At 45.3% G+C, this 14,022-nt stretch overlaps 2 non-coding genes across 2 annotated transcripts; both read right to left on the bottom strand.

The window, feature by feature from the left end:
• Window positions 1-8,326: 8,326 nt before the first annotated feature.
• Trnas-cga (transfer RNA serine (anticodon CGA)) lies at window positions 8,327-8,401 on the bottom strand. The gene has a single exon. It is a non-coding gene; the product is annotated as a tRNA-Ser (tRNA).
• A 27-nt stretch (window positions 8,402-8,428) lies between these two features.
• On the bottom strand, window positions 8,429-8,503 carry Trnas-cga (transfer RNA serine (anticodon CGA)). Its single transcript has one exon. It is a non-coding gene; the product is annotated as a tRNA-Ser (tRNA).
• Between the last annotated feature and the right edge of the window lie 5,519 nt (window positions 8,504-14,022).

The following is a 14,022-nucleotide window of genomic DNA, read 5'->3' as shown; positions in this document are numbered from 1 at the left end:
TCTGGGTAGCTAGACGAGAAATGCAAGACTGTAGATGCAGCCATGGCTATGAGAAAAACAAATGCAGCAACTAATCAAATAAAAGAGATTTTCACAGAATAGAGAAGTACCAGTGTGAATATTAAGAGCAGAGATGACACGCCCATACCAAGCAGAGAAGGCAAGGCTGAAAGTTGGAGAGAGTACACAGAGAGTCTATAGAGAGAAACATACTTGGAGATATTACAAAAAGAGGAAAGGGAGTAAATGAAGATGAAATTAGAGATAAGGCATTGAGCATAGGACTTGACAGAGACCTTAAAGACCTATGTCGAAGCACGGCCCCTGGTATAGACGAAATCCCCTCAGAATTACTGAAATCTTTGAGAGACTTGTATTTCACCTTGTATGCATGATGTATCAGGCGGACAAAATACCATCAGATTTCAAGAAGAATGTAATAATTTCTGTTCCAAAGAAAGCAGCCGCTGACAGACTTGAATATTACTGAACCATCACTTTAATATGTCATTGCTGTAAAATACGGATTCGATTGATTTTCTGAAAATCGAGAAATTGGTAAAGGTGAACTTCGGGGAAGAAATGCTGAATCTCGCGAGCCCATACTGAGTCCACGACTTGGCTTAGAATATACACTGAAGAAAGGGAAACCTACGTTTAAAGTATTTACAGAGTTAGAGAAAGATTTGGAGAATGTTGACTGGAACACGCTGTTGCAATTCTCAAGGTAAAGAGTACGAAAAGTTATATACAACTTGTAAAGAAACCAAACAGCAGTTATAGAGGTCGAAAGGCTTGAAGGGGAAACAGTAGTCGAAAAGGGGATGAGACAGCGTTGTATCCTATCCGCGACGTTATGCAGTCTCTATACTGAGTGAGGTGTAAAAAGAATACAAAGAAAACTATGGAAAGGGATTGTAGTTAAGAGAGAAGAAATGACACCTTAACGCTGTAATTTTCTCAGAGAGTAAACGTACTTGGAAGAACTGTTGAACTAAATGGACAGTGCTTTGAAAAGAGGTTATAAGACGAACATAAACTTATGTAAAGCAAGTGTTATGCTATGTAGTCGAATTAAATCAGGGGATATTAAAGGAATTACATTGGGAAATGAGATACTAGAAGTAGCCGATGCGGTTTGCTATTTGTGACCGAGCGGTTCTAGGCGCTTCAGTCTGCAACCGCACGACCTCTACGGTCACAGATTCGAATCCTGCCTCGGGCATGGATATGTGTGATGTCCTTAGGTTAGTTAGGTTTAAGTAGTTCTAAGTTCTAAGTTCTAGGGGACTGATGACCTCAGATGTTAAGTCCCGTAGTGCTCAGAGCCACTTGAACCATTTGATAATTTCCAAGTAGAGATGATATAAAACACAACTGCCAATAGGCAGAAAAGCCTTTGATTATATCAAATATAAATTTAAACGCTGTGAAGTCTTTTCTTAGTGTGTTTGTTGGAGTGAAGCGTTGTGCAGAAACGATCGTGTTCAGGCAGGAAGAGAACAGAAGCTTATGGAATGTGTTGCTACTGAAGTACGCTGAACATTAGATGAGTAGATCGGATAACTAATCAGGAGGGACTGAATCGAATTCATGATGCTTTTCGTAATACTGTGTGCACAACATTCAACCAAAGGATATTAATCACTGTAAGTAAAGCAACAAAATCTATTTGGTAATGAGAATCATTCTCGGCACGCATCTTGCCGCAGCTATATAACTCCCACAGTACTGCAAACAATTAATGTATGTAACATCTGATGACGAATCCCTAGATGGTTAGAAACCGGCAATGGAATAATAAACAATTTAAGAACAAAACAAAATTCGCCTGGTAGCAGTAATTTCAAGAAACCTTTATTCATCACAGTCGCACTGTTCCTCATCCACAGTGCATAAAAGTGTTAACCGTCAGTTTGGTAATGGAAAGAAGCGTGTGAGATAAAATTTGTACAGAATGACCGAAGTCTGTGAAAACAGTAAGCAACTTCGACTGAATATAGGCCCAGTAGTTGAAGCCGAGCTGAGGAGGCTCGTATAGAACAGAGTATCTTGGAGAGTTACAGCAAATTAGTCTTCGGACTGAAGAGCACAACAACAACAACAAAAGCTAGAATAAACTGAATAAAACTCCAAGTGGAAAATGTTTTTATTTCTAAAAAAATGGTTAAAATGGCTACAAGCGCTATGGGACTTAACATCTGAGGTCATCAGTCCCCTAGACTTAGAACTACTTAAACATAACTAACGTAAGGACATGAAACTTCCTGGCAGATTAAAACTGTGTGCCGGACCGAGACTCGAACTCCAGACCTCTGCCTTTAGCGGGCAAGTGCTCTACCAACCCTCACGCCCCGTCCTCACATCTTTACTTCTGCCAGTACCTCGTCTCCTACCTTTGAAACTTTATAGAAGCCCTCCTGCGAACCTTGCAGAACTAGCACTCCTGAAAGAAAGGATATCGCGGAGACATGGGTTAGCCACAGCCTGGGGGGATGTTCCCATAATGAGATTTCCACTCTGCAGCGGAGTGTGCGCTGATATGAAACTTCCTGGCAGATTACAACTGTGTGCCGGACCGAGACTCGAACTCGGGACCTTTGCTTCCGCGGTCAAGTGCTCTACCAACTGAGCTACCCAAGCATGACTCACGCCCCGTCCCAGTCCCGAGTTCGAGTCTCGGTCCGGCACACAGTTTTAATCTGCCAGAAAGTTTCATATCAGCGCAAACTCCGCTGAAAAGTGAAAATCTCATTACGTAAGGACACTTCACACACATACATGCCCGAGGCAGGATTAGAACCTGCGACCGTAGCAGCAGCGCGCTTCCAGGCCGGAGTGCCTAGGATCGCTCAACCACAGCGGACGGGCATTTCTAAAATACTGTCGCAGTGCGTACGCAAGTAAAAGGGAAAAAAAAACCACTTCGCTTACCTCCTAAACTTATTAAAGGTAATAAGCGTCGGATAGGTGTTGGCAAATAGGAGTGTGAGATTTGGAATGATAAAGCGGAAAGATGCGAGCGAACAACGTAAAGGTCGAATCGTAGACGGGAGCCAGAGACAGGGGAGCCAGAGGATCACTCGGCAGTCCCTCTTGAAACCGAGACGCGGAACCCCAGCGCAGCCACACAAAGGCAGAAAGAAGCCCGGCCGCCTACGCAGGTTTCGCGTTACGCAACGCGCGGCTGTTCGGCGGACCGCCGCGTGTGTCTGCGTCTACGTCTGGGGTGCGACGACACGGCCAACGGGTCCGGCCGCAGAGCTGACGTCACACCTGACCTCAGTCCCTGCCGCGTCACACTTACGTAATGACTAACTGTTTTAGTCACAAATCTGTTAACAGAGAAACTATTAAGCGCCCCCAAAGAGGTTCGAATCCGACCCCTTGTTTTTCATGTAATTTCCACTAATGACAATGATAAGCTAAGCCAAATTTTCTGTGGTACCTTAGTGTCCCGCTGTGGGCGGTGGGTTACATAAGAATATTCACTGTCGTTTACGAGAGCCTGGAAACTACACTACTGGCCATTAAAATTGCTACACCACGAAGATGACGTGCTACAGACGCGAAATTTAACCGACAGGAAGACGATGCTGTGATACGCAAACGACTAGCTTTTCACAGCATTCACACAAGGTTGGCACCGGTGGCGACACCTACAACGTGCTGACATGAGGAAAGTTTCCAACCCATTTCTCATGCACAAACACCATTTGACCGGCGTTGCCTGGTGAAACGTTGTTGTGATGCCTCGTGTAAGGAGGAGAAATGCGTACCATCACGTTTCCGTCTTTGATAAAGGTCGGATTGTAGCCTATCGCGATTGCGGTTTATCGTATCGTTGGTCGAGATACAATGACTGTTAGCAGAATATGGAATCGGTGGGTTCAAAAGGGTAACACGGAACGCCGTGTTGCATCCCGACGGCATCGTATCACTAGCAGTCGAGATGACAGGCATCTTATTCGCATGGCTGTAAGGGATCGTGCAGCCACGTCTCGATTCCTGAATCAACAGATGGGGACGTTTGCAAGACAAACAACCATCTGCACGAACAGTTCGACAACGTTTGCAGCAGCATGAACTATCAGCTCGGACACCACGGCTGCGGCTACCCTTGACGCTGCATCGCAGACAGGAGCGCCTGCGATGGTGTACTCAACGACGAACCTAGGTGCACGAATGGCAAAGCGTCATTTTTTCAGATGAATCCAGGTTCTGTTTACAGATCACGATGGTCGCATCCGTGTTGGCGACTTCGCGGTGAACGCACATTGGATGCGTGTATTCGTCATCGCCATACTGGCGTATCACCCGGCGTGATAGTATGGGGTGCCATTGCTTACACGTCTCAGTGACCTCTTGTTCACAGTGACGGCACTTTGAACAGTGGACGTTACGTTTCAGATGTGTTACGACCCGTGGCTCTACCCTTCATTAGATCCCTGCGAAACCCAACATTTCAGCAGGATAATGCACGACCGCATGTTGCATGTCCTGTACGGGCCTTTCTGGATACAGAAAATGTTCGACAGCTCTCCTGGCCTGCACATTCTCCGGATCTCACGAGAATTGAAAACCTCCGATCAATTGTGGACGAGCAACTGGCTCGTCACAATACGCCAGTCACTACTTTTGATTAACTGTGGTATCATGTTGAAGCTGCATGGTCGGCTATACCTGTACACGCCATCCAAGCTCTGTTTGACTCAGTGCCCAGGCGTATCATGGCTGTTATTACGGCCAGAGGTGGTTGTTCTGGGTACTGATTTATCAGGATCAAGGCACCCAAATTGCTTGAAAATGTAATCACATGTCAATTCTAGTAAAATATATTTGTCCAATGAATACCTGTTTATCATCTGCTTTTCTTCTTGGTGTAGCAATTTTAGTGTATTATTATGGTTATTATGGTTTTTATTTAGTGTATTATTATGGTCAGCCAGAAAGCGGTGGAGAACATACCGATTATAATTTCCAGTCCGCAAGATCACATTATTCTTACGCTACCTACTCTGCGGGATCAGAAACTATGACTATAAACAAAAGTTTAGAGTTGCAACTGATTAATATATTCAGTAAAAGTTCACATGCAAGACATATCAACATTCCTGATAGTAATAATAATAATGCTCGCCACAAAAGCGGAAAATAATCTCACCAGTGGCCACGCGGCGACGTCAACACTACGGGCGACACACAAACAGTTACTTACGTGAAATCTAAGCGATCAAAATGGATCTGAGCTCTATGGGACTTAACTTCTGAGGTCATCAGTCCCCTAGAACTTAGAACTACTTTAACCCAGCTAACCTAAGGACATCACACACATCCATGCCCGAGGCAGGATTTGAACTTGCGACCGTGGAAGTCGCGCGGTTCCAGACTGTAGCGCCTAGAACCGCTCGGCCAACAAGTGAATGAAGCCGATTCATCTACACTACGCAACACAGCTGTGTCTCACTTTTTCGAAAACCCTTAATTGTCTCTCACTGCGAAGCAGAAGTTCGAAATTTCTCTCACCCTTCCTCTGTAGTGGTACAACAGCATGCATGACGCCTTGTGACGTTACCATCGTGCTCAGTGACGCTAAAGGGGTGTCGCACTGCTTAAAATGACAAAATTTGACATTTTTACTTTTATGCAAATTATGACAAAAATATGGATGTTTACGAAACTTCCTGGCAGATTAAAACTGTGTGCCCGGCCGAGACTCGAACTCGGGACCTTTGCCTTTCGCGGGCAAGTGCTCCACCATCTGAGCTACCGAAGCACGATTCACGCCCGGCACTCACAGTTTTACTTCTGCCAGTATCTCGTCTCCTACCTTCCAAACTTTACAGAAGCTCTCCTGCGAACCTTACAGAACTAGCACTCCTGAAAGAAAGGATATAGTGGAGACATGGCTTAGCCACAGCCTGGGGGATGTTTCCAGAATGAGATTTTCTCTCTGCAGCGGAGTGTGCGCTGATATGAAACTTCCTGGCAGATTAAAACTGTGTGCCCGACCGAGACTCGAACTCGTGACCCTTGCCTTTCGCGGGCAAGTGCTCCACCATCTGAGCTACCGAAGCACGACTCACGCCCGGTACTCACAGCTTTACTTCTGCCAGTATCTCGTCTCCTACCCTTAGTTTTCGTCAGGACTAACCCAAAAGGAATGTTTAAAAAAATACGAAACAAAGGAAACAGATACTACAGAACAAATGTAGCTGCAGTAAAAAGAGTGGTTAGTACCGAAGGGTGTGATTATTTGGTTGTAAATAGTGACAGTCCTTCTACTCCTCTGAGTGCTTCCATGAAAAAACTGCTGGGTAATGATGTAAAATACAACGCAGCTTCAGACAGTGAAACAAACTGTAATATCATTATTAATCACCATATACTTATTTCACCTTTGTGTGAAACAGTGTGTTGTCTTATATGTAGAGGGGAAACTGAAATTTCTGAAAAGCTATCGCAACGGAATGGTCTGGTGTGCACTTTACAAATAATGTGTTTGAACTGTAAAAGCGAAAAGACTTTCAAGACTTCAGAAGTAAGTGTAAAGAACGGACTTTTTGACACTAATCTAAGATATTTCTGTGGACTTAGATGCATAGAAAAAGGCCATTACGCTGGTAAGGTTCTTTGTGGCTTGCTGAACCTCCTAGTCTCCCTAAAAAAATTTATCAAACACAACTCCATAGTAAGAAGAAGTGTCAAGGCGTGTGCTATGGAGTCTAACTATACCAGCAGAGCAGGCTGTAGCAGAAAATGGTAGTTCTAACATAGCAATATCATTCGACGGATCCTGGGAAAAAAGAGGTTTCCAGTTAAAGAATTTATGTGCATCTATTATCAGCATCGACAAAGGGAAAGTGTTGGATATTCATGTGTTGACCATGTACTGTCAAGGTTGCAGGCAAGCAGGCAAGAGTACTGAAAAGCAAACTAAGCATGAAATGAATTGTCAGAGAAACTGTGAAGGAACTAGTGGAAGGATGGAGGTTGCTTCTGCGGTGAAAATGTTCCAAAGTTCCCAGGATGGCCGTGCTGTTCGCTACATGAGTTTTCTTGGGGATGGAGACTCACGATCGTATAAGGCAGTGGTGGAGAGTAATCCCTATGGTGATTTGTCAATTACAAAACTAGAGTGCATTAATCATGTGCAAAAAAGGATGGGCACGAGACTACGTAGACTCAAACAGCAATTGGGAAGTACCAAGTTATCTGATGATCTAAGTGTCAGACGTCGACTCACTGATAAACAAATTGATCAGATTACACAATATTATGGTATGGCTATTAGAAGTAACAGAGATAATTTAGATGGTATGAAGAGAGCTTTTTGGGCAATATATTTTCACAAGCTGTCTACAGATGCTGAACCAATACACAATATGTGTTCCACTGAATGGCGTAAATAGTTGAAGACAAAAGAGGGGAGGCGGGGGTAAAATAGACACTTTATCGCACAAAATTACTATATCAAATGCTGTTATGCTTGCCATGAAACCTGTGTTTCAGGATCTTGCCCAACGAGAGCTGATGAAGAAATGTCTCAAGGGCAAAACACAAAATGCAAATGCATCATTCAACAATGTTGTATGGTCAAGGATACCAAAAAACGTGTTTGTTGGAAGGTCAATCTTTGAACTTGGTGTTTTAGATGCTGTTCTTAATTTTAATTATGGCTATTCTGGAAGAGTACAGGTTTTGGGATATCTTGACATTCATTAAGGTTACAACACCACTAAAAGTGTGATGGACTTGGACCAACTGCGAATCATGAAGGTAGAAGCCAGAGAAGGAGGGCAGCACTGGGTGAGGAAGATGAAGGAGGAAATGAGGACTATCATCCAGAAGGATTCTAACATATTTTTTATGTATCAGTTGGCTGTATACTAAAATTTTCTCTTTAAACGCAATTTTCTGAACATGACATTTTTCAGTATAAAAGCCCCTTTTTCTCAGAAACTTCTGAATCTACATCATTGAATTATTTACCACGTAACATAGATAGTACAACGATGTTGTAGCTCTACGTTAGTAGTATTTACTGTAATAGTTAAAATCCAAGAAATTAAAATTGTGAAAATTTACTCCAAAAAACTATATATTCAGGGAAAAAGCATAACTTCTTTTCCAGTCGTTATTTTAAAGTGATTGTACAGCAATACAGTCACAAAACATGGTAGAACATGTGATAAAACCACCACATCTATATACTCAACGTGAGAAAACGTGGCATATATATAGCCAATTTAACATTCCAGAATGAGATTTTCACTCTGCAGCGGAGTGTGTGCTGATACGAAACTTCCTGGCAGATTAAAACTGTGTGCCGGGCCGAGACTCGAACTCGGGACCTTTGCCTTTCGGGGGCAAGTGCTCTACCAACTGAGCTACCCAAGCACGACTCACGCACCGTCCTCACAGCTGTGTGCCGGGCCGAGACTCGAACTCGGGACCTTTGCCTTTCGGAGGCAAGTGCTCTACCAATTGAGCTACCCAAGCACGACTCACGCCCCGTCCTCACAGCTTTACTTCTGCCACTACCTCGTCTCCTACCTTCCAAACTTTACAGAAGCTCTCCTCGAACCTTACAGAACTAGCACTCCTGCAAGAAAGGATATTGTGGAGACATGCCTTAGACACAGCCCCAATATCCTTTCTTTCAGGAGTGCTAGTTCTGCAAGGTTTGCAGGAGAGCTTCTGTAAAGTTTGGAAGGTAGGAGACTAGGTACTGGCAGAAGTAAAGCTGTGAGGACTTGGCGTGAGTCGTGCTTGGGTAGCTCAGTTAGTAGAGCACTTGCCCGCGAAATGCAAAGTTCCAGGGTTCGAGTCTCGGCCCGGCACACAGTTTTAACCTGCCAGGAAGTTTCAATTTAATATTGTCGAGATAGGGCAGTACGACTGCCCTTAAACAACGAGGTGTCGACGAAATGAAACAATTGCCAGAGATCGAAAGTTCATCTGAGGTGTAAGGTGCGTAAAGGATCACATTGCAACAAATTTCAACATAATTCTGGCCAACGCCACAGCAGACATGTCACGCAAAGGCAAGGTGCTCCTCACACCCTCTGTTACCCATATTTCACCCCTTCACCTTTGCGATCGAGGACAGAAGTGCGACACACAGCGCTGAAATCACGCGTTTTTTCTTGTGGGTTGCCGAGGACAGCATTTCAGACACATCACCTCTTAGCGTGGACACGAAAAATCCCATGTCGGGGCGTAAAAGACTTCAATGAAACCAACCCTTCCCTTGATGCGTCGATTTCCAAGCAATATGCTGTCGTAAACGGCAGTTCGTAGTGCGAAGGACAAGGAGATGACGTTATTGACAAGCTATCACTCCTATGACAACCCCTGGACTATTCAACTCTTCTGTAAGACATTGTGGGATAGCAACTGCAATGACGTGTTGGCAACCATTTGGAGCGTAGTGCGCCTACAATTTTCCCTCTTGTATAAAGGGTGAAACCACCAGGGACCGCCAAACCATTCGCAGAAATATGGACGTGATCTGAAGTACCGGGTGGTCAAAAATAAAGTATAAATTTGAAAACTTAATAAACCACGGAATAATGTAGACAGAGAAGTAAAAATTGACACACATGCTTGGAATGACATGGGGTTTTATTAGAACAAAAAAAAAAACACAGTTCATAAAATGTCCGACAGCAAATCGTCTGTGACTGCGCATGACAATTGTGTATAAAAGGAGCTGTAATGAGAGAATGAGATGCGCCAGCTGTCGCAGCATGTTGACGTTACCTGAAAAGGCGCTTTTAGTGAAGCTGTATTATCAGAATGGGGATTGTGCTAGTTCAGCGTTACGATCCTATTGCCATAGGAAGTGGATTAGAACGGGTAAAGGTCCGTTGACAAATGCAGCTGTGGCGAGAATGATTTCGAAGTTCGAAGCCACGGGTTGTTTAGACGATAGACCCCGTAGTGGCCGACCGAGCACAAGGCGTAATGCTGCTGAGACAGTTCAGGAAGAAATGGAGACTGTAGTGGGTTCGTCTATGCACGGGGAAGTCAGCGCTCGTGCCGTCGCACGTCGCACCGGCATTCCATACACTACTGTTTGTTCGGCACTTAGGCGTACCCTCCGATGCTATCCGTACAAAATCCATCGGCATAATGAGCTGTTACCTGGCGATTTAGTGAAGCGGAGGGCATTTGCGGTGTGGGCGTTTCAGAAGATGGCGGAAGATGACGATAGGTTGAGTAACGTGTTGTGGACCGACGAAGCTCATTTCACGCTCCGTGGATCTGTCAACGCCCGCAACTGCACAATTTGGGCTACCGAAAACACTAGAACTGTCGGGGGAACTCCATTGCACGACAAGAAAGTCACGGTATGGGTTGAATTTACAACATGTGCTGGTATCTGGCCTTTTTGCTTCGGGGAAATGCGTGATTCTGGTTTTATAACTGCTACCGTGACGGGTGAGAGGTACGCCGATATATTACAGAATCGCATCGTTCCCAGCCTGGCTGATAAACGCCTGCTCGAACGTACGATGCTTATGTAGGATGGCGCTCCACCCAATATTGCTAGACGCGTGAAAGATCTCTTGCGCGCGTCGTTTGGTGATGATCGTGTGCTCAGCCCCCACTTTCGTCATGCTTGGCCTTCAAGGTCCCCAGACCTCAGTCCGTGCGATTGTTGGCTTTGGGGTTACCTGAAGTCGCAAGTGTATCGTGATCGACCAACATCTCTAGGAATGCTGAAAGACAACATCCGATGCCTATGCCTCACCATAACTTCGGACATGCTTTACAGTGCTGTTCACAACATTATTCCTCGTCTGCAGCTATTGTTGAGGAATGATGGTTGACATATTGAGCATTTCCTGTAAAGAACATCATCTTTGCTTTATCTCACTTTGTTATGCTGCTTATTGCTATTCTGATCAGATGAAGCGCCATCTGTCGGACATTTTTTGAACTTTTGTATTTTTTTGGTTCTAATAAAACCCCGTGTCATTCCAAGCATGTGTGTCAATTTGCACCTCTCTATCTACATTAGTCCGTGATTTATTCAGTTTCCAAATTTATACTGACTTTTTGATCACCCGGTATAAAAGGGCATTCACGCTTTTTTTAGCCCTCCTGTTACGCGCGCTCCTGTGGCGTGATCATGTGGGGGTGCGACATTAACACATGCGTGAATAAAACGTCCGAGGGTCCCTCTGAGACCGCCCCAGCCCGGTATTGCTTGCTGCAACCAGCGTACTTTTGTTAAGCACTTCAAAAATGAACCTGTACGTAGCAGCCAGTCACTGATAACTAAGCGCCGGCGGGATAGGCTACCATTTCGACGTCCCTGAGCTGAGTGCACCAGGTCGCTGAACTAGTGTCTGCTGGCCGCATGCGCCATCTAATGTAGGGGTGTCGGAAGGGATGCCGAGGGCTAGGGAGGCGTTGTAGGACGCCATGCTTTTGTTGTATTGCAGGCGAAAATTGTAGGCACCTTTGAGCCAAATATCAAACTTCATCGTCCCGATGAGATAAAAGTATGACGGTTCGAGAAAAACCACGCTGTAACTGTGCTGCGCAGTGTACACTAACGAGCCAAAACTTTATGCTCACTGTTCATCGCAACTTCGGATGCCTCCTGGTGGCGTTATGGGCCCGTGACGCGGTAACGAAAGTACGTAAGCGTAACAGACAAGGGCAGGGGATCACCCTACTCAAGGTATCGGCTGCAAACGGGGAAATCCATTGCGATAAGCATTTTTGACAAAGGCCAGATTATTATTACGCACAGCCTATGAACGAGTATCTCGAAAATGGCGAAGCTGGTCGAATGTTAATGTACTACTATCGTGAGCATCTACTGAAAGATGTAGAAGGACAGTGAAACCACCATTTGGCACTAAATGGGTGGACGTCCACAACTCTTCGCAGAACGTGCGGTTCGGAGGCTTGTCTCCTCTGTAATGTCGGATAGGTAGTGATCTGTGGCACATCTGCCGATAGAGCACAATGCTGCTGCAGGCACAAGTAAAAATGTTCAAATGGCTCTAAGCACTATGGGACTTAACAGCTGAGGTCATCGGTCCCCTAGAACTTAGAACTACTTAAACCTAACTAACTTAAGGACATCACACACATCCATGCCCGAGGCAGGATTCGAACCTGCGACGATAGAAGCAGCGCGGTTCCGGACTGACGTGCCTAGAACCGCTCGGCCACAATGGCCGGCAGGCAAAAATATTTCAGAGCACACTGTTCATCGTACATTGTTGAATACTGAGCTCCGCAGCAGACCCCCCTACGTTTTCACATATCAACCCGACAACATCATCAATTACGATTATAGTTGGCACGGGGCCATCGGAATTCGACCGTCGATCAGTGGAAACCTGTCGGCTCTTCGGGTGAATTGCATTTTCGCTACAGCAAGTTGATGGTCGTCTCCACAAACGCCGTCATCGAGGTGAACGGCGACTCTAAACGTGCAGAGGGCCACGGTCGCAGGCTGGTGGGAAAAGTATTGTGCTGTGGGAGACATTCTCCTGCTGCCTCATGGGACCTGTGGTTGTAATAGGAGATACGCTGGCCGCTGCGGACATCTGCATCCCTTCATGCTCCATGTCTTCCCCGAAGGCGACGTCGCCTTTCAGCAGTATAACTGTCCGTTTCTTAGAGCCAGAACCGCGCTACAGTGGTTTGAGGAGAATTGGAGTGAACTGACGTTGATATCTCTGCGGCCAAATTTGCCTGATATACATCCTATGGAATCCATCTGGGTTGTTATCGGGCGCCATCACCGCGTACACAAAGCGGCGGCCGATTATTTGGGGGAATTACATGACCTGTGCGTAGACATCTAATGCCACATTCCTCCACAAACCTACCAACAAACTGTCAGTTCCTTGACTCCCAGAGTCAGTGACGTATTTCGTTCCAAAGACGGACGGACAAGCTATTAAGCAGGTGGTCATAGTGGTTTGGCTCATCAGTGACTGTTGTGCACGGGAGGAAAGAGCCCCGAATGACATCTCGAGTAATTTCTTGCCATGTCTGAAACTGTAAGGGATCCGTAGGCCGTTACTATAACTTTGCGCCCGGCACAGGTCGATAGGGCGAACAATCGATTGTGACGTGTTGCGAGAGCGACTGGCGGGATGCGCCAGGGTGGTTGGCGGGAATGGTGTGTGTGTTTGTAGGCCATTATTGGAATACAGGGTGTCACCATCGGCGTGGTTAGGCCCCTAAATAATAAATAAATACCGGGAAAGTGATGAAGTATCTTTATAAAAGTGATCAGTGACGTTACTAGTGCCGATATTTAGTTTCGCGTCTACCGCGCCGGCCTAACCTTGGATTGCAGTGTTTGACGCAGTGATGGATTAGCGTGTGACGATAATGGCAAATGAGGAAAGCATGTGCTGAGATTAGCCGTAATTAGATATGTATGACGAAGGCAGTGGCTGTCTCTTTTTTGTGTTTTGAGAAGAATATAAGTTCGTAATTAGTAAAACTGTTTTGGGGTTCCTTATTGCCATACATTTAGTATTATAGTATTGCACAGGACTAACTGGAAAGTAACAACTTCCGTAGCAGTCAATTCCGATTACCAACCCCATTAGGTTCACGGTCATGTTAATAATAAATATTGGGCAGCTATTCGATCAGATCAAGTCGGGATAAAAACGGAGGTGTTACAAAACCCATAAAGATTTCTGGCTGGAGGCCGGTGTGAAAGTACACTCTTCGATTGCAGTTCTGGTGAGTGCCATTCTCAACTTTGCATAAATGTGGTAACCCCATACACAGATTCGTTTGTTCTTTCTTTAATGGTTTACCAACCCTCTTCTGAGTGTCATTGTACTCATGCAAGGTTTAACTACTTGCACAGATGGGAGTGCAGTGTAACCCCAACTGGTAGTTAGGTAAGGACAGGTAGGTTTAACAGGTCGAGGTTGTGCGTTTGGATTACAGGGACGCAATATCTCTGTGAGAATTAAGTCCCGCACCGCTGTTAGATCGCCGCTTACCGTCATACACAGGTTG

The sequence above is a fragment of the Schistocerca gregaria genome, chromosome 5, assembly GCF_023897955.1.
Source record: "Schistocerca gregaria isolate iqSchGreg1 chromosome 5, iqSchGreg1.2, whole genome shotgun sequence".
In the NCBI taxonomy this organism is placed as follows: domain Eukaryota; kingdom Metazoa; phylum Arthropoda; class Insecta; order Orthoptera; family Acrididae; genus Schistocerca; species Schistocerca gregaria.
The sequence above is the reverse complement of the archived record's forward strand: the minus strand, read 5'-3'. Positions and strand labels throughout refer to the sequence as shown.